Here is a 22,885-nt window from a genome sequence, read left to right as displayed (position 1 = left end):
TATTTAAAGATGACAGTAGATCATTGTGTTTTGATTCTACTTGTATCTTTTTATATAATATTTTTCAAATTGTAGAGCTGTAAGAAATAACCACAGTGTAGGTCAAGGTTATATTACCAGAAATTGAATCACTTCTAACTGAAACATGGTATGTAATGTGAATAAAATTGTCTTAGTGTCACAGTTCATGAACTGTATTCTTTCCTTATGTCTGCAAGTGGAAGGACATTAAATTTTTTATTTCTTAGCTTTTGCCTAAAGGAGAACGGATTTTTTTCAACACCTCATTTCAGCAAAACATCAATGACTGAAATTATTGCCCTAAAATACGGATTTGTTTTCTCCAGATATAGACTTCTTAGCATTTTAACTATAGAGAGTATTTGCAAGAACTCTGATCTTGTAAATCAGTAAATATATCCTTAGAATACGAAATGCAGATTTAAATATATTCTACATTTATTATTAACTAATTCTACCTATGTGAAGGAAGAATCATCTCAAGATGTGAGGTTGGCTTAGGTAGTAGTGTTCCTTTCATGTAAACTTTAAATTTGTTTAGAGAAATATATTTAGAATTATGAAACATAAAAGATAATCTCTTCACAGTATTGCTAAGCTTTTAAATGAAAAACATGATATCAGTCAGTAATAAGAACAAAGAACCAACATAATACATGCATATATGTGAACTGTAATGAAAGTGATAACAATTGGCAACTTTTTGTTCAATTTAGCAATATAAATTCTATACTTAATCATATATGGGGAAAAAAGTAATGTAAAAGGTTGCATCCTATAACAAGGAATTATTAAGCAAAAATTTCCTTAGAAAATAACAAATTATAAGAGTGTCCGGGTGGTTCAGTGGGTTGGGTGGCCAACTCTTGGTTTCAGCTGGAGTTGTGATCTTGGGGTCCTAAGATCAAGCCCTGCTTGGTGCCCCTGTGTGGCTCTGCACTTGGCACGAGTCTGCTTGAGATCCTCTCTCTCTCTCCTTCTCTCTCTGCCCTCCCCCTGCTTGTGTTTTCTCTAAATAAATAAATGAAAAATCTTTAAGAAAAAGGAAAATAATACATTATAAAGCATATTTTAAGAATTATCACCATAGGGGGATCCCTAGGTGGCTCAGCAGTTTAGTGCCTACCTTCAGCCCGGAGCATGGTCCTGGGGTCCTGGAATCAAGTCCCGAATCAGGCTCCAAAACATGGAGCCTGCTTCTCCCTCTGCCTCTGTCTCTGCCTCTTTCTCTCTCTCTCTGTCTTTCATGAATAAATAAATAAATAAATAAATCTTTAAAAAAAGAATTATCACAATAACTTGCAAAATGAATCTCTAATACTTATTGACCCACACTAATTTAAATAGCAAATTTACTTACAAAATGTAAATGCCTTGATATTTTGCATCATGTAATATGAATTAAAATATAGAAAATTCAGAACTTTATAAACTTAAATTTGGGCCTATATATCTTAATAGAAAATGCAAAATGTGTTCTTTTTTAAAAAAATATTTTATTTATGTATTTATTTATGAGAGACGCAGAGAGGCAGAGAGGAAAAAACAGGCTCTCTGCCTGGAGCCCAATGCCAGATTCCATTCCAGGTCCTGGGGATCATGACGGACCAGAGCTGAAGGCAGCCGCTCAACCACTGAGTCACCCAGGTGCCCCAAAATATGTTCCTTTTTATTCAAAATTTAGCAAATAGAATCTAAACATAATTGCATTATATTAATTTTATAGTTTGTAATATAAATAGGAAAATATTTTGTTCATATCCACTCACTAAAATATTGCTGTCTAAATGTTATATTTATAAAAAAAACACATTAGAATTCAAGTTTATGTCAGTTAAAAAAATCAGTAATTTTAAAATGATACCTTAGAACAACATTTTAATTAATAATTAACTGCTTTGCTTCAGGGTATAGAAGACCATATTAGCAGTTCGACAATTTTGTGAGTATTCCATTTTAGAAGTCTGAGTGACATCAGGATATATATCTACAATGGCCAGCTTTGGTATCTATGTTCAAAGATCAACTGCTCCTAATTTAGAGGAGCTAATTCTAATATTTCTAATTCTAGCAATGGAATGAGGGCCAGTGTATTTTTTTTATCCTTAAGTGCATGTGCTAACTTTTCAGATATTTCTCCTAAAATCACAACGAAATTGTATACTTTTATGTATTTTCCAAGTAAATATAATACTTTAAAAAATGATTTTATTTAGTTATTAAGTTATTTATTTGTTAGAGAGAGAGAGAGAGACAGAGACAGAGAGAGAATGTCAAGCAAACTGCACTGAGTGTAGAGACTGACACTGAGCTCAATCCCACAACCCTGAGATCATGACTGGAACTCAAATCAAGAGTTGGAGTCTCAACCAAGCCACCCCGGTGCCCCAACACGATGATACTTTTTAAATAAACTTATTGTTCTGACTCACCTCTTCTCAGGATACTGTTAGTTATTGATAGTTATATTTCCTAAAGGAAATACAAACTTTTTATATTTTAAATACACTTCTTTAACAAATAAAATTCCAAACACACATTTGAGTTCCAACAACAAAGACCTCATGTTTCTGTATGTGACTTTTTTTTTTTTATAGTTGTGAGTATAAATAAATGAGCATGAAGGAAAAGAAATTCTTGCCTCATTTTCCAATTCAAGGTTTACTTTACACTTTATTGTACATTAACTAAAGTAATTGATAGTGTGGCTCAGATATAAACTATGGCCCCATGAGGTTCAAATTATGCTCTGAGTTGCGTTTAAGGAGGCACCATTTAACATCAAATACTAATTGAAAAGGAATCCAATCTGTATTTACTTTTTTCAAAGCACATTAATGGAGCTTATTTTACCATTCAAAGTAACATTTTCAGAACATTTTTTCTCTGTTACTTAAATGTGAATCTGCTCTAAGCCTGACCAATTCATGGATCAAATCCATAACACCTTCTATCTAGCTTCATGTAACTTTCAACATCTTAAGTTTATTTTATGTTTGAGTTAGACTCCCTAGTCCTTAGTGTGTTTCTCTTATTATTCTTGTCCTTTTTATACTGTGGTTGAACAAAGATTCTCCTTTTATGGTCAGTAGATGACAGCTTTGTGGGAAGGCAGAAACATTCATATATTAAGTAATATTTTCAATTTTCCAACAGATAGGTACAGATGAAAAAATTTTATGTTTAGAGAGCAGTATCTAATTCCATTGGTTATTTTATTGTTCTGTAAAGTCTTCTAACATTTGAGATGTGATCCATGTATTCTATACTTACCCTATAATATTTGCTTTCTTGAGCCCGCTTTATCTCCTTTCAGCATATTCCTTTCTACCCCAATACCAACACTGTCTCTGAAATCTTAAATTTCCTTTGGTTCCTGGATAACAACTAGCTATCACACAAATAAACTTTAAGCCTCAGAGTAGTTGCATTTTGATATAAAATACTGCTTTAATGAAAAAATAAATATGGAATTTTAAAATTCTAGACACTAGGGCAAGTTATGGCAGATATTTTTGAGCAAAAGGCTTTGATTCTAGTTGATTTTGTAGGAGTAAACATTGCCTAATTGTGCATAACTAAATATCTGTGAAAAATGGAGGAACTTTAATAGAAATGCTTTAAAAAATTATCAGAGCCATTCGTAGCTTTACTATGCACTTACGGCTCTATTATGCTTATGCAGAGCACCCAAATAATGATTTAGTCTCAGTGATAGGACTGATCATTAGTACCTAATTCTTTCTTCCAAAACCTCTGGTATTTAGTATACTTAGCTTTAACTGCCACTACTAATTTTGATTATCTTCTTTTACAAATGAAAATTTAAAAAGTAAAACAAAATAGTTGTAATGAGTTATGAAAACATACTAATTTCTTCTGCTTTAAAAATCTTAAAGCTGTTGCCTGAGAACAGAGTTTCTCAAAAATAATGGCAATTGTTATAGAATCTTTAAAAGATTTCCATTTGGGATGCCACAGTCACTTAGTTCTTTTAACTTTCTGACCTAAAAACAGCAATGATAGCTAAAGGATAAAGTGAAAAAATAAAATAATGAAAGCTAGATAGGGAAATACCCAAGCTCCAAGATCACAAAAGGAGAAATGGAAAAGTAAATGTGAGTGTGAATGCAATGGTCTATGCTAGTTTCAGGTCCTGAAGTAAACAATGGTAAGCATGAATTTGTCGTCTGCAATGTAATGGAATAGTGGGGTTAGCATCTATGTCTGACACCAGGGGTTAGGTTGGGTCTTCTTCATTCCTAAAAGTAAGCTACAAAGAGGTACTGTGATACTTCACTTGACTATGACTTCATAGGATACTTTGAGTCAAGGATGTGGGAAAACAAAGACAAAGCATTTATTTTCTTACTCTTCCAACTGCTGGCCAACTAACTGAATCAGCAAAATCATCAGTATCATAACAGGGCTCTACTCTGCTGTTAAATAATATGGTCATAATTCAAAAATGGGAATATATAGGTAGAAGAAAGCACAGGGCAAGAAAAGCTAAGCACAAAACCCTAATCACCTTCAGCAATTTAGATCACAGGAATCAGCAATGTTAAGCTGACAAACATTAGGAAAATATGGAGAACCTGCATAGCCAAATTTAAAATCTAGATGGAATAGTTATTGATAGCTATAAGTAAAATATAGCTAGCTAACTAAAGAGTGAAATAGAGAAGAGTGGCAGGATATATCACCTCAAAATATATTACTTCGGCATAGGGATTATTTTGAGTTAAAGGCACTTGAAAATCAGCAGATGCAAGAGGAGCATTTTAACCTCCCTTTCTTCTTGGAAACAAGAGATAAACTTCCCATGTGATTTTCCATTATAAGATTTCATGTATAATCTGAGAGAAACGTTATTATTTTCTCAAAAATGCACACATTCATAATTTACTCCCTAAATATTAAGAGCTTGAATATCCAATACTCATTAAGAAATTTAATCAAGGAGTTTTGTTTTTTAAAGTGTACCATGATTAAATAGGTATATTTCATGAATGCAAAGATAGTTCATTTCCTAATATTATATTTACATAGAATATCACACTGGCTGATAAAATGAAATAATGATTATCATAAAATGAGACAGGTATATCCACTGATGTCTCTTACTGATTTTTAAATATCATGTAGACAGATTTAAACAAGGTAATAGAACTATAAATTAGATACAGAGGATTGAAAAAGAGAAAATATTATTGACTCCATAAAATTAAGGAAAAAAAAGTATTAACACTAATGAAGGAAAGGTTATCCAGGACAGATATACTATAAATAACCATGCTGTTTTACATCAACAATTACATAATAAAAAATATTTAAAAATTGATATAGAAAAATCCAATTTATTGTAGCCAAAACGGTTATAGGCAGTTGTGAATGAATCTTAGTCAACAACAATAGAACAAAAATATGAAAGAAAATTTGGTAAAACAAATGAAAACAAAATTTTGTTCTACAAGGAGCCATAATTACACCACTGATGGGAATAAAACAGTTGTGATACAAAACCTAAGAAAAGATACATAGACCTAAGATACATATGTATAAATCTTAATGTTAAAATTGTAAAGGAAAAGCCAATAGAAAATGGATAAAAATATTCACCACAAAAATGAGTGAAAAAGAAATTTGAAGAGCCAATAAATGCATAAAAAGATGCTCACTCTCACAGGTCATTAGGAAAATACAAATTAAAAGCACAATGGAGACTAGCATACCATGTTCACCACTTAAGGAAAAATAAATAATAAAGGCTGACATTACCATATATTTCAAAAGTATCAGTGTGTTACCTTGCACTGCTGGTGGAATAGGGATATAAATTTTCACAAGCACTTTGAACAATTTGGCAGTTTGTGATACCCTAAGATTCATTAAATCTGCTTCTGTGTAAGTGGCCTAGAAGTAGAGGTAACTCTGGAGTCACTGGTAGATAGGGAATTTATTTGATATTTCAGAATAATTTCTCAGAGGCATGTATAATTGCAGAAAATCCCCTTTTTCAATTTATAGCAGGAAAGTTCCATTGAAATCCTTGGGGGTATGTTGTGGAAAGCAAAAGCACACATCATTGTCACAAAGACTTGCTTTCCAATAGCTGGAGAACTTTGAATGGTACAAATATTTTGAATACATATCTCGACCAAAGAAGAGAACACTGTTAAAGAGCCAAAACTATAACATGTAAAGAATATATATGTTCTTTATGAAACAGAGGCTGTTCTGAATGGGACAAAGCACACTGTAGACAGTTAAAACTCAGTAATTATGTTTATTTATATAAATATAGATAGTCCTATAAAACCTATATTTCATACTGAAACCAAAATTAAATTTACCTAATATCAAAAAAATAAAAAAATAAAAAAATAATTTACCTAATATCTTGAAAAATTCTGAATATATGCAATGTATAATAAGCATTGGTTCAGTCCCAGGAACATCTTAATTCTTATTCCCCTTTTAATGCTATGTCTGTATTTCCTATTGTCATCTTTATCTTGTGGCTGCTTTGGTAAAAACCTACTTAGGTTTAATTATATAATACATAGTTGTCACTATTTAGTCTGTGTAATCTTCTATAATTTTTTAGCCAGTTTCCCTATAACATTTTATGTTCCTTTTTGTTAAACCCTAGGACAAGACTACATACAAGGCAACGAAGTTTGTGGCTGTGGTGGAAGTGTTCCAATTTTGGATAAAAAAGTCAGTCAACCCAAGCTCACTCCAGAAATGGAAGATATTGATTCATAAAAGTTTTAGTGTCTCATGTTGGTATGATTTCCAGATGTTTTAATTACATATTGCTCTGCATGTCTTGACAATGAATGTATTACACTGAACAGAAAAGTTACAGCCAGCTGGTTTTCTGTCAGGTTGAATAAGTTACATTTCCTGCATTTCCAGCTACTTACTTTTACAGCTCTCAGGCCTCAGCACTTCCAAGATTAGGAAGGCTAGTCAATAACATATTGCAGAGTAAACCTCAGGTATTGATGCAAGCTACATCATTCTATTCATTTAATAAGTTAATTTTCTAGGAGTATCATAATATATTTGTTGCTTGACATGTTTGATGTCACATAATGGCAAAACACTTGTTTAATTGCAATCATACTTTAGTGTTTTTGTGATTTTTCAGCATTCTTCCTTCCATTTTACGTTCCCTCCATTTATTTTCATTTATCACTAAGACGTGAAGATTTCCTACTTCCCTCAACTGTCACTGTCACTACATTATTCATTAATTACCCTGTCCAATCATTTTCTTCTTTTATTCTAATTGAAAATTTTGATTGAAATACATTTTTTCTGTCAAGTTTTCTATTAATGCAAGAATCTCTGTAAACAGCTCTGAAAATGAAAATAGAGGATACCTAGGCTAACTTCAAAATGTCAGAGACAGATCAAAGATGAGTAGGGCATGGTCCCTGCTCTTCAAGAGCATCTTAAATTGTGACATTAAATTACACAGAAAAAGAACATAACATTTGATTTTTATGTTTTTTAAATTTCAGTGAGGTGATTGATTCAAATAGAACCAAGAAGTAGAAGGCATATGAATATAATTCAGGACTAATAATATTTGTTCTCCAAGTCAGCTAACACAGAAAAATCAGAAGAGTGTAAGCATTGTTTGCTTTTTCGAATATCTCTGTAAAACTACTGGAGGTTCTGTATAGTGGTTTATAGGTACTTACAGGAAAAAAAATACCAGACTTTCTTTAATTTAGCAAGTAGTGTACATTATGAAAACTATTGTTTTGTTAGTGCTTTTATTAAATTTTATTATTTCCCCAGGCAACAGAAATATAAAGCAGGTTGGGCAATTAAGATTTTTTTATTTGTTTTTTCTTTTCTTTTTGAAATATTTTTATTCAAAAAATAAATTAGCCTTTATATCTTAAGATATTTGAAGCAATAAAAATTATATAAAAGTCCTTTTATATCTGATGTTTTTTTTTTTTAAATTTTTATTTATTTATGATAGTCACAGAGAGAGAGAGAGAGGCAGAGACACAGGCGGAGGGAGAAGCAGGCTCCATGCACCGGGAACCTGATATGGGATTCGATCCCGGGTCTCCAGGATCGCGCCCTGGGCCAAAGGCAGGCGCCAAACCGCCGCGCCACCCAGGGATCCCTATATTCCGGGTCTCCAGGATCGCGCCCTGGGCCAAAGGCAGGCGCCAAACCGCTGCGCCACCCAGGGATCCCACATCTGATGTTTTTATTATTGTTCTGTAAACATCTCCATAGTGCTCTCCTTGTTTTCAAAGAATGTTTGATATGTAATCTGATAGGAAGGTTGTGTCAAACATCGTTCGTTATGGTTTCTGTAACAGTAATTTATCTATATATTTTCTGAATATTATATGTTTTAAAAACTCAAGATGTAAATTGTTAGCTAGACCCCAGAGAATTGTCCTTTACTGTCATAGAATCCTCTTCCTACTCATCAGTAATTATTTTCATGAGATTGAAAACATTTCTGTTTAAATTTTTAAAAGAAGCTGAAAGAAAACTTGCTGTATTTCATTTCAGAACGTTTTCATATGTGTTTATATTATTATAATAAGAATTCATATCACAGAAAAAGAAGCTGAATGCTACTTTAGTAAAAATATCTTATTCTTTGAATAAAGGAAAATTAATTTGCATATATAATACAAAGTAAGTTACTTAGACTACGTGGAATTCTTCCGACAGCCAAAGATTATGTTTGATCAGAGAAGTTTCCAGTTAATCCCAAATTAAATGCCAAATGTTTTCACATAAAGAAATTAAATAAGTTCAATAGTATTGAAATTTACCTTCCTTCATAAATACCCATGGGATTTGATTTGTTAATGTTGGGTAGCTTTTATTCAATTAACTTATCTAATAACAAAAAGAACCATTATTTTTATTTATAATTTTGAGTACACTAGCAATTGGATAAAACTTAAGGGAAAGGTTATTTAAAAATTATAATAGAGGTGCCTGAGTGGCTCTGCTGGTTAAGCATCCGACTCTTAATTTCAGTTCATGCCATCTCAGGGTTGTGGGATCTAGCTAGCTCCACTTAGGGCTCTGCTCTGGGCATGAAGTCTACTTAAGATTATAACCATAAAATCATCAGTTCCAATTGTTGGTTAGTATATGTGAATCACTTTAAAGTGTCTGCTGAGGGATCCCTGGGTGGCGCAGCGGTTTGGCGCCTGCCTTTGGCCCAGGGCTCGATCCTGGAGACCTGGGATTGAATCCCACGTCAGGCTCCTGGTGCATGGAGCCTGCTTCTCCCTCTGCCTGTATCTCTGCCTCTCTCTCTCTCTCTGTGTGACTATCATAAATAAATAAAAATTAAAAAAAAAATTTAAATTGTCTGCTGAACCTAAATTGCAGATGCTTCTAGCTTTTACACAAAGTGTACCCTATAAGTGTTTTATAATCACAATATATTGCTATAAGCATCTAAGTTTTAAAATGTGATCAACTTTATTAAAGATATTTAAAACGTGTTTCCTTTTCCAATAATTTTAGCAACATAAACTGCATATAATGGTTTAAGAGCATAAAGTGATAAAAGTAAATGTACAATGCAAGAAGAAGAGTTTCTTTCATGTTCCCTGCACAAATATTCAATAACTAATTATTTCATCATCAATTCTTCTCAAAACAAAAGATGTATTTTCATTATTTACTTGTTTTTATGTTGTATTTCCGGTTCTTCTATATTATTTCCTTAAGCATATTTAACCATAAAGCTTTTCCTTTATATATACTTTTTTTTGTTTGGTTAGTTGCTCTCATTAGTTATATGTTCTGGAAACTAATTAAAAGTGGTCTTTTTACCTGTATTGTGACAACGCATCCCATAAAATTTATTCTTGTTATTTACCAGCTTTCAGTTAATCTACTTGACACTTCCTTTAACTCATTAACTTACTTATCCCAACTTTCATGATTAGAGCTAAAACCTCTGGGAGGTTTTGGTTACTAAAGAAAATTTAAGTGTGCAACTCAAACATACCTAAATAAGACTTATTGAGAAATTTATTTATTTTCTTTAAAGAAACAATGCTTAGATTCTCATTGTTATTATATGATATTATGTAATATCATGACTCATAAGAAAATAAAATATTAATAACAAAAAAATAAACATTCTGAAATTCTATTCTAAGATATAATGTTAGCTAGCTCTCTGACATTAAAATATTTAACATTTAAAGTAAAAATTTCAAAGTATACTCAAAGTGGATTCTCATTTTATAACAACACTATCTTTTGTTTTCCGCCTAAGGATAACTGAACCGTACACAGATAATTCTGCATAAGACTTCATCATGGTCAAAAAATGTCAAATCTGACTAAGTAGAAACAGAAAATGTCAACCCCATTTGGATAAGGTTTATTTTCTTTCATACATTTCAAAGGCAATTTAACTGCAAATATAAAAACAGTAGCCATTGTCATATGCTATGGACATTTTTGGTTTATAGTGTACAAACAGGCAAAGGAGAAGATATTGCTTATTTCATTGTATATTGGTTTTCAAAGTGTTTGCAAACATTAGAATATTAGATAAAGCATTCTATATCTATCTATCTATCATCTGTCTGTCAGTAATCTATCCACCTATGCACCTAGTTCATCTCTGTCAATGAGGGTGGTAGAAACATTCATAAGTTTACTAACAGGACTACTGTGTTCCTCTGTCCTGAAAGATTTTTTGAGAAATGCTTGAAAGACAAAGACTTAGATACTCAGTTTTTGGGTAAATTGGCCCCAAGAGCTGCTATTTTTATTGCTGTATTATACAAGAGTTAAATGAAAGGGTAAAAGTTTGGAAAAGTAGAAGAAAAACAAAGACATATGACAGAAGGAGTCTTTTAAAACTGCCTGTTAGCTCATTGAGAACCCAGTGAGAAGCCTGACATCTCTTTGTTCACATGGGGTAAAATAGATAGAATGTATGTATGTTAGATCATGAGAATGTAAAACAAACAAAAACAGCAATTTTAGAAATACTGGGAAGACTGAAGATTTTTTTTCACTAAGTCAATTGAAGGAGATTTTTGCCCAGAGTCTAGGCAAATGAATCCCAGAACCCATTGTCAAGAGTCGTCCTTCCCCTTTCTGAGGGATAGGCCACATTGAACAGACACATAGGTGTCATTCTTAAGTTTTTACTCCTGCAGTTCAAAAAAAAAAACTGTATTCAAAAATTCCTTGAAATTCTTAATGAGGAGAAATAGTATTTTCAATGTGGACACAATTCTTCATTCACATGCCAGTCTGGTTATTATAATGGCATTTGGAAGTGCAAAAAATCTAACACATAGTCCACATTTCCATGTGATTCCACTCTCAGTAATTGTTAAGGGAAATTTATATTAGGAACTAATTAATGGCCATAGATCTATTCTCTTCATATTTGACAGCAAAATAATGCCTAGTGTGAATAGAAGCCATTTTATTCATAAAATCAAACAGACTAAGGAAACCCTCTCCATCATCTCTGAATATGTAAATAGCATTAAGAATAGGGAGAGGTTTTTTTAATTTCCTTTTTGAAAAGGTTATTTTTTATCCATTATTGATGGCACTTATTGATTTTACTTATCTATTGATAGATAATTACTCTATTCAATGAGAGTCCATAAACTTTAACATATTGGTGCATAATCATAGTAAATATTAGAAGTTCAGTTTATTTTAAATGGTATCAAATATTATCAAAGTTGTTCTTAAAAATTACTTTGCCTCAAATTTATATCTAAATGTATAGTGGAGATTGGCCTCAGTTTAGTTGATATTGGCCTTGGTTTAACTCCACCTACCCAGTTACATAAAGCAAAGTCAGATTTAAGCACACATTAAATTCTATGATCTCATTATCCTAAATTCATAATTGAAAGAAGTGAACTAAACCAATATATACAAGTACTTATCATAACTCTTGATATTTCACTAAATATCACCATTTCTTCTTACAAATTTTACACTGAATTTTTATAGACAATAATTAAGCTTCATAACTAAAAGTAAAGATTCAATTCAATAATTTAGAAAACATATACTACTAAATTTTATATTTCATTATTTATATTTTATAATTTTTGTGTCTGTTGAGATTTTTTGGAGAAAAAGTTTGTATCCAACATATTTCTACTGGAATCAATCTGAATTTATACTAAAACTCAGCATGTTTTTAAGATTTATTAAGAAAGATTTTAAAATTTTTAAATAACATTATTTTTAATGTAAAAAAACCCCTCAACCTGTGAATATGGTACTTATTGAAGAACTTGTGAAGTTATATGAAATATATGCTGCAAGTTATATACAATTGCCCAATTATGTACTAACAATGTGATTCCAAGCAGCACGTTGAGATGTGTAATAGCATGTACAATTGATAATAAGATTTCAAAGATACGGTTAAAATTCTATTTTAAAGTACAACTAATCTAACTATAATAAAATTTTTCAACATCTCTGATTTTTCAGAATCATTTGGGAAACTTCATGTACCAGTTATGCTAAACCTTAAAGATTTTCTGTTTCTTTCCCAAATCCATCAGGCTGTTTGATATGCCTATTTGTGTGTGTGTGTATGTGTGTGTGTGTGTGTGTGTGTGTGTGTGTGTTTCTCTTTTGGGGAAAGATTGGAAGATATGTGTATAAGGTATACCTGGGATATATAATATTAACAGAAAGGACAGGGGTGCTATTAACAGAAAGGACAGGGGTGCTATTATACTAGTGAATAGTCTAAGTACCCTCTTTTGTTTTGGAATATTTTTATTTTTTTAAGATTTTATTCATTTATTCATGAGAGACACGGAGAGAGAAGCAGAGACACAGGCAGAGGGAAAGGAGGCTCCATGCAGGGAGCCTGACATGGGACTCGATCCCGGGTCTCCAGGATCATGCCCTGGGCTGAAGGCAGTGCTAAACCGCTGAGCCACCCGGGCTGCCCCTTGTTTTGGAATATTAAAGCTGAAATTTTCTTTTATTTTAAGAGAAATTTTAAGGGGCATTTTTTTTCATCTCCATAAAATACCACTTTATGGATAGTGTTATTAATGGAGATTATTATAATCATTTTAATCTTTAATACTTAAAAAATTAGTAATGTCTTTGTGGCATTCTTCAAATGCACTTTACAAAGTACTTATTCTGAGGTTTACAATATTATTTATTAGCCAAGACAAATTGGAAGTTATCTTGCCAATGTTCATAGACATTCTCTGAACATAAGGACAGAAAGGGATAGTTTAGGGAAGTGTAGCACTGCTGTCATGAAGAGTGCCAAGCTGTGTCACAAAGAGATTGCTGAAGCAGTATTCTCTGAAACACCGTGAAATAGCTAAACAAGATTTAAAAGTAGAATAAACTGTTCCATTCAAGATGATATAAAAATATGAAAAATAAGCCTTATGATAGTCTAGTGAAAAAATGGACAAGGAAAAATTAAAAGGTGAATAAAAAGCAAAATCAAACAAAGATGCATGATTGGATTAGAAACAAAATCAAGATACAGAAATCCATTACATTTCTATACACCAATAATAAAGCAGCAGAGAGAAAAATTAAGGTATCAATTCCATTTACAATCACATGTAAAACAATAAGATGCCTAGGAATAAACAGCCAAAGAAGTGAAAGAATTGTACTCTGAAAACTATAAAACATTGATGAAAGAAATTGAAGGGGGATCCCTGGGTAGCTCAGTGGTTTAGCGCCGCCTTCAGCCCGGGGCGTGATCCCAGGGTCCTGGGATCCAGTCCCACATCGGGCTCCCTGCATGGAGCCTGCTTCTCCCTCTGCCTATGTCTCTGCCTCTCTCTCTCTCTCTCTCTCTCTCTCTCTCTGTGTGTCTCTCATTAATGAATTAATACAATCTTTAAAAAAAGAAAAGAAAAGAAAAGCTGAAGGCATCACAATTCTGGACTTCAAGTTACATTACAAAGCTGTAGTGAACAAGGCAGTACTGGCACTAAACAGACATATAGATCCATGGAACGGAAGAGAAAACTCAGAAATGAGCCCTCAACTATATGGTCAATTACCCTTTGACAAAGTGGGAAGGAATATCTAATGGGAAAAAGATGGTCTGTTCAACAGATAGTGTTGGGTAAGCCGGACAGAGACATGTAGAAGAATGAAACGGGGCCACTTTTCTACACCATACACAAAAACCAATTGAAGATGGATGAAAGACCTAAATGTGAGACCTGAAGCCATCAAAATCCTAGAGAACACAGGCAATAATCTCTGACATTGGTTGTGGCAACTTCTTTCTAGATACATCTTTGGAAGTAAGGGAAACAAAAGCAAAAATAAACTACGGGGACTTCGTCAAAAGAAAAAGTTTCTGCAATCAACAAAACTAAAAAGTAGTTTCGGATCCCTGGGTGGCTCAGTGGTTTGGCACCTGCCTTTGGCCCAGGGCGGGATCCTGGAGACCCGGGATCGAATCCCACATCGGGCTCCCGGTACATGGAGCCTGCTTCTCCCTCTGCCTGTGTCTCTGCCTCTCTCTCTCTCTCTCTCTCTCTCTCTGTGTGTGTGACTATCATAAATAAATAAAAATTTTAAAAAAGTCAAAGCCTTATTTAAAAAAAATAAAAAGCAATTTATGGAATGAATGGGAGAAGGTATTTGCAAATGACATATCTGATAAAGGATTAGTTATCAAAATCTATAAAGAACTTATAAAACTCAATACCCCAAATTGAATAATCCAGTTAAAAAATTAACATAAGAGATGAAAAGACTTTTTTTTTAAAGAAGTCATACAAATAGAGGCACCTGGGTGGCTAAGTCTATTAAGCATCTGCTTTCAGTTCAGGTCACTATCGCAGGATCCTGGAATGGGCTCCCTGGTCTGAAAGGAGCCAGCTTGCTTCTCCCTCTCCCTTGCCTGCCACTCCTGTTTGTGTGTGTTCTCTCTCTCTCTCTCTCTCTCTCTCCCTGTCAAAGAAATAAATAAAATCTAAAAAAGAAAAAAGACGTCATACTAATGGCCAACAGACACATGAATAGATGTACAACATCACTGATCATCAGAAACATACAAATCAAAACTATAATGAAATATCACCTCACACTTGTCAGAATGACTACACCTTTCTTCCAATAATTAATTTAGAGCATGGCACAATGCTCTAGTTGACTTCTGGTCTGGTACCCAGTTAGTAGTCTTGGGACAAGTAATGCATTTCAACAAGTCCTAAAAATAGAGCACCAAATTAAATTTCACCATCAGGAACATTTTCTAGCATTTCTACAGTTATCTTTTCCTCTCACAACAGCTCAAAGTCAACAAGGCAAGAGCTAGTTTACTCTATTCCTCCTAAGGACTCAACTTTCAGGTTAACTCAACTCTCACAACCAACTGCAGGTAGACAGACTCAGACACAGGGAAGTTTTTCTTATATGTTGGCTTTTCCTTTTCTGCATTCAATTCTATATTAGGACATCACCTCTTCAACCCTATTATCTACAAGTGCTGGTCATGAAATGTTTAATTTCAATATACAGCTTGCTTCACTGTGTCTTATCTCACATCATTCTAGTTATTTGGGTTATGCATAAACTAACTTCATCTGCCACAGGACAGAGAAACCACACAAACAAGTCTTTTCTCTTGAATAGTTTAGATTAGACTTTGTATTTTCATTCTCTTTGTCTGTGGGTAGTGTGTATGATCTCTGAATTTTCCTTGCTGTTCTATGAAAAGTTTTTTTCCCCCCAATTTATCTAGTTTACTCTTAATTCCCTATGTTTGCATTTCTTATGTGTAATATAGATGTATAATTATATATATAATATATGTATGTCTTATTATGTAAGATAATATATATAGCTTTTGTATAAAAATATATGTAACTATGTATATCTACATTTCATAGAATCAATTGCACACGGGTATGTGACACCAGTAACTTATACAGCCTTTAAAATGTTCCTATACATTGCCATGTTTTATCATAAATCTTCAATTATTCTGAGAATAAACTGACAACTGTGGCCATTCTTTAGCCATAGTAAGTAATCTTCACTTCTCTTTTTTTGATTTTTTTTTACTTCAACTGACTAGAAGTAAGATACAAAATTTTATTCCTTATCCTATTTGACTTTTATGACCTACCATTCTTTCATTTTCTTTAGCTGTTTCTATACATCAACTATATTTTAGAAGAAACTTCAACTAAGTGACAAGAACAGTGTTCTTGATATTACAGTTAGCAAACTGTCCATAACATTGGTGAACTTTTGAGCTGTTATAAAATCGGTGCTACCTCTTCTTATTCTATAAAATCACAGAATTACCTTTGAAGGTACAAAGAGGCATAGTTTCATTTTATAGATTTTGCAACCATAAAGTATCTTTTAAAATATTCCTTTCCTTTCATTTAATTCTCTATTGAAAAACTGTGAATAAAAGTCATCCATTATAGAACAGAAAATAATAGCATTTTCCTTTTTCCTTAGAATCCAATACAATTCTCTTACTCACTTGTCAATCAGTTGCCATAAATGCTTAATAAAGCTATTATCTTTAGTTAAACTTTTTAGTTCAATCCATTCTTCATTTTGTTTCTAATTTTCTCATGTTTTCATTTGTCTTGTCATGTCTAGAAGTCTCTTCACTATTTCATCAACTTAAGCTCCTCTTTATGCTTTTCTTGGATCTTCACAATTTGACTTCTCTGCTTTTTAATCCCATTATACCATAACCAAACCAGTCAGTTTATTGACTGTCCCCAACCTTCTATGGTAGCTCCCATATCTCTGGCCAATGTTTATGGTATTCTCTCAACCGTAATGCACTCAATTCCTTAAAAGCATTGCTTTGTAATATTATTATCTTTATTTGGTCCATGGTACCATTATCAATTGGATGTTTTTATTTACACCATTATTTTTACTAATCTGTAAAACAGCACAATAACAATACCTACTTCATTAGTTTTGATGGGGGTAAGTGAAATAGTAATATCTGCAAAGGAAATGACAGAAAAGGTATCTGGTATATCATAAATAATCAGTTTGGTTATTGTACTTTATCTCAAAGTCAAAGTCTGTTTTTCTCTTCCAAGAAAATTTTATGTTACTTGTGTTATTGTTTGGGTGATCTTTGTTGTTGTTGTTCAAACAGGCTGTAGATACAGCTTTTAAGAAATAAGGAATCTAAGTTGTGTTGGAAAGAATTCAAAACACCAGATTCAGAAATACTGTTTTTATTATAGCCTTAGCTTGAACATTCTTAAAACACCAACTACTTTCTTAGATGGGCCATTTCAGTTTCAAAAAATTCTATTGGCTTGAAATATTTTTTTTTCTTATTTCAAGACAAGCTTCTTTTCCTACAATATTTATCAATTGGTCCACCTGATACTTATTGGGATTACAAGAGAAAAGAGGCAGTAAAACATGGTTTGTAGGTCCTTTCTGCATTTTTATATTATCTGAGATAAATATCCCAGGTGATAAAAACTTTGTTTAATTTTCTATAAGTGATAATGAATAGTCTTGCCAATTTATCTTCATAGAAATCATGGAAAGAAAGCTAAACCTACATCATGGTTTAAGCAAATATCTATAGTCAAATATGTATTTCATCCTTTTACATTATGCAAGAAAATATTTCCTAGGCCTCTTACTTCCAAAAGGACCATGTGACTAGTTCTTGCTATCGGAACATAGCCTAGATTATTGAGAATCTGTGTGTATATCCTATACATTATGTGCAGCGGGCCAATTAGAGTGGCAGCTTCTAAAGCACTAGAGTCATCACTAAGAACTAACAGCCACCATGAGATATTTTTAAATTTTGAGCTACATATAATGATAATAAACACTTATCAGACATAGCATAAACTACTAGCTCCACGTATTTTACATTTTTAATATTAGATCATGCTACAACTTTTTATGAGGTAATATCTTTGAGAAGTTTATCTTTTAGTTGCTATAATAAAAAAATATCAATATCAGGTTTCAGCTACAACATATAAAGAGACTGGAAGTATTCACTCTTATACTTACAAAAAGGAAAAAGCTGAACAGACTAAAAGTCAAGGTCTTAGTTTTCTTAGACCCATCAGAAAACTTATGTTGAGGACAGATATCCAGACAGTTGAATCTGGAGAGTAAATCATGAGATCTATTTATCGGTAGCAGAAGCTGCTATAGCCATAACTTGTTAGGACCACTTAATGATACTTTTAATGAACTGATGGAGACTGAATATGGACTAGCATGTGTAAAAAACTGCTAGAAGTTGAGTCTTTGGGATGCCTTCACAATTTGATCAGTTTATATACAGAAACCCTACTAAACCCTACTTTCTTAAAATGAAGATGTGAGAACTATCCCCTCATGGCTTTAGGAGGGTAAGAGGAAGAGTAGTTACTATTGAATATGCCCATAATGTGCTCCATAACAAAGGCCTACTCACTGGGGGGTTGGTGGGGGATGCTTTCCACTGCCTTATTCCAGATGGGGGAGGAAAAGTCATTCCTCTCATTCCATTCCCATGTATACTTCCTATCTGAACTAATGGGGCAGGGAGATGAGAGCTATACCACAAGAGAAACACTGGTGAGTATCACAGATCAGAGACACAGGCCCACTGAAAGAGTGAAGTTAGTCATAAGATTATAGAAATTTTCACCTACCTCACACTTTACTACGACACCAATACAGTTTAACAACAGCAAATTACTGTTGAAGGGGCTGTGAGATGCAGAGTCTCTCAGAGGAGAAGCATTAATATAGCCCAGAATCAAGAAGATGGAAGAAAAACAATAATACCAGAGTTATTTTAAGCCTATGGCACCTAAAATATTAAAGCTCATGGCACCTAAAATATCAAACATATTCCAACTGCTAGCCAGATAAATATGAATGCACATACTGAAGGCTACTCAGCTCATTCCCCACTACCTGATACAAATATCCATCATACAAATGATAAGGCATCCCAAATGGTAAAATAAAACACAGTCTGAAGAGACAAAGCAAGTATTAGAATCAGACACAGCTATAATATATATATTGGATTTCAGAAAAGGTAATAAACTAAGTAAAAAATAATTATGATAAATGTATTAGAGGCTGTATTCAACATGCAAGAACAAATGGTCAATGGAAGCAGAGAAATGAAAACTTTAAGAAATTAAAAGGTTTTGTAACAGAAATGAAGAAAGCCTTTCATAGACTCATCAGTAGATTGGACGTGACCAAGAAAAGAAGCTATGAACTGGATGACAGGCCAATGGAAACTTCCACCACTGAACAGAAAGGAAGGAAGGAAGGAAGGAGGGAAGGAAGGAAGGTTGGTTAACAGAAAATCCAAGAATTGTGGAGAAATACCAAAGTTGAAACATTCCTGTAATTGGAATACTAAATGGAAAATAAAGATAGAGTGGAGCAGGAAAATTATTTAAAGTAATAATAGTTCAGAACTTTCCAAATTATATAAAGACAACACAACCCAATTCCTGGAAGCTCAGAGAGAAGCAAACAGAAGAATTATAGAAACGAACAAAAACAAACACAAAAATTATTCTGCTAAGCATATTATAATCAAATTGCAGGAAACCAGTGACAGGGGAAAAAATCTTAAAAGATGCTAGAGATAATGATTACATCAGTCTTATCATAAGAAACTATAAAAGAAAGAATAGAGTGGATCAATACATTTAAATAATGAAATAAAGTTTAAAATATTACACTCTTAAAGTATAGGAGAAAAAAGTTACTCAGACCAAAACAACAACAACGAACAAACCAAAACAAAACGAAACAAAACTGAGAACATTCATTTTCAGCAGAACTTCCATGCAAGAAGTGTTTAAAACATTTTCCAAGGCAAAGGAAAATGTTATATATCAGAGAGTATGCTATATCTAAAGAAAGAATATCATCAAATACGGTAAAATCTCTTATTTTTCTTATTTTTAATTCACCTAATAGGTAACTTTATTTAAAGTAATAATGATAGCAGTTACTGGGCATATGAGTAAATAAAATTAATGATAGCAATGTCATGAAGAATAGATGTGGTGAGCAGAAACTGTGAACACTCTATTATGGGGTTCTTGAACGACACATGAAGCAGCAGAGTGTTATTTGAAGATAAACTTAAATTAATTAAAAATATACATTAAAACTCTACAGCCACCATAATAAAAAAATATGAAAAGGAGGATATTGATAACTATGAGAGGAAATAAAGTAAAATTATATGTAATGATAAACCAGACATGGCAGAAAATGAGAGTAAAGAAACAAAAAAACAAATGCATCAGATAGAAATCAATTACAAACATTGGGATATTAACTATATAAATGATCATTTAAAACAGGAATAATCTAAAAATATCAATTGAAAGACAGACTACCAGATTAGATTAAAAATCAAGACCCAGCTATGCACTGTATTAGGAAGTCCACATTCAATATGAAGTCTTAGGTTAAAAGTAAAATGTTCAAAATCTACCATGTTAAGAGTAATCAATGCAAAGCTGGAGAAACTGGGCTGCCTGGGTAGTGCAGTGTTAAGTGTCAGACTTGATTTTGGCTCATGTTATGATCTCATGGGATTGATCCCATGAAAAGAAATTTTAAAATATTGTGAACTAAATGGAAATGAAATAAACTTATTAAAATTTATGTAATGCATTCTCAGTTGGCAAATTGAATTTAAAGAAAATATTAAATAAATAAATAAATAAATAAATAAATAAATAAATAAAATTTATGTAATGCAGTGAAAACAATTTTTAGAGAAAAATTTATAAAATTAAATATAGTAGGGATGGAGGTATCTGGGTGGCTCACTGGTCGAGTGTCTGCCTTTGGCTCAGGTGATAGTCCTGGGGTCCTAGGATCACCTCCTGCACTGAGCTCCCTGTGGGGAGCCTGCTTCTGTCTCGGCCTCTCTCTGTGTCTCTCATGAATAAATAAGTAAAATCTTAAAAATATATATTAGGGAAAAAAACCCGAAATTAACCAACTAAACTTCCACCTTAGGAAACTAAAAGAAAAGCAAATTAAGTCTAAATCAGCACTAGAAAAGAAATAATAAAAATTAGAGTATAAATCAATAAAATACAAAACAGGAAAATATTTGAGAAAATCAATAAAACCAAAAGCTATTTCTTTGAGGAGATAAATAATATTAAACCTGTTTTAATGTTAGCCAAAATATGTGGAGATTAAACAACACACTTATAAATAATAGATGCATGAAAGAAAAAAATCATAATAATTATATATATATGTATATATATTTGAACTGAATGAAAAAGAAAACATAATTTACAAAAATTGGAGGGTGGCAGTGAAAGCAGTTCTTACGAGGAAATTTATAGCATTGAATGCATATTAGAAAGTAAAAAAGATTTCAAATCAAAAATCAAGGCTTCCACTTTGGCCGTCTACCAAAAGAAGAGCAAATTTAATCCAAAGTAAGCAGAAGAAAAGACATAATAAGCATCAGGATGGAAAGCGATAAAATTGAAAATAGGAAACAAATAGAAAAAAAATCAATGAAACCAAAAACTGATTATTTGAAAAGATTAGTAAAATAAAAAAAATTTAGCTAGGCTAGGAAAGAAAGAGGATAGAGATTACTGGTATTAGGAATTAAAAGAGGCTGTATTGCTGCAGCTCTCATAAACATTAAAAAAATGTTTGAAAGTATTTGTCCACAAATTTGATAAGCTAAATAAAATGGACCAACCCTTGAAAGATACAATTTGCCAAAACTCATACAAGAAGTAGGCAATATAAATAAGACTTTATCTACTGAAGAGATTTAATCAATAATTGATAGTCTTCCAAAACGGACAGCACTAGGCCCATATGGGTTCACTGGTAAATTCTATTCAAGTATTAAAGGAAGAAATTATACCAATTCTCTACAAAACTGTAGAGTCATTCTAGAAGACAGTTTGCCAGTTTGTTATAAAACTAAACATATCCTTACCATAAGATCCAGCAATTAGTCTTCTTGATATTTACAAAAGAAATTACAAACATAAGCCCATACAAAAATCTGCATATGGATGTTTAAAGAAGCATTATCCATAATTGCCAGAACTTAGAAGTAAACAAATATGTCTTTCAGTAGATGAAGGGATAAACTATTTCCTTTGTTGGGAAAATATATTTTTCATGACATTATTCATGTTATGTAACGGATGTATTAGTATTATTTTTAAATGAATATTGCTAAAATTTTGTGTTTTGAGTTCTAATATAGTAAATATCAACAGATACAACTCACACAAATGACATACCTTTGGAATTCTGAGTAATTTTTAAAAGTGTAAAGAGCTCCTGGGACTCAAGTTTGAAGACCCTGCTCTAGACAGTGGCAGGACCACTAGTAAAAAGTGCTATAGTCCCTGGATAACAGCATGAAGAAGAGATGCACTTACTGCTATGAAAAATCACTTGATCCAGTTTTGCCTTTATTTTTTTTAATTCCAACATCATTAACATACAGTGTTACGTTCGTTTACGTATACAATATGGTGACTCAACAATACTCAATGCATTATTCCTTGCTCATCATGATAAGGGTACTCTAAAATCTCTTCACCTACTTCACCCCACCTACCTCCCTTCTGGTAACTAGGAATTTGGTCTCTATAGTTACAAGTCTGTTTTTTGGTTTGTCTCTTTTTGTCTTTTATTTGTTTTATTTCTTAAATTCCACATGTGACTGAAATCATATGGTATTTGTTTTATTACACTTAGCATCGTGCTCTCTAGATTCAGCCATGTTGTTGCAAATGACAAGATGTCATTTTTTTTTATGGTTGAGTGATAGTCCATT

The sequence above is a fragment of the Vulpes lagopus genome, chromosome 4 (assembly GCF_018345385.1).
Source record: "Vulpes lagopus strain Blue_001 chromosome 4, ASM1834538v1, whole genome shotgun sequence".
In the NCBI taxonomy this organism is placed as follows: Eukaryota; Metazoa; Chordata; class Mammalia; order Carnivora; family Canidae; genus Vulpes; species Vulpes lagopus.
This window is presented reverse-complemented; position numbering follows the sequence as displayed.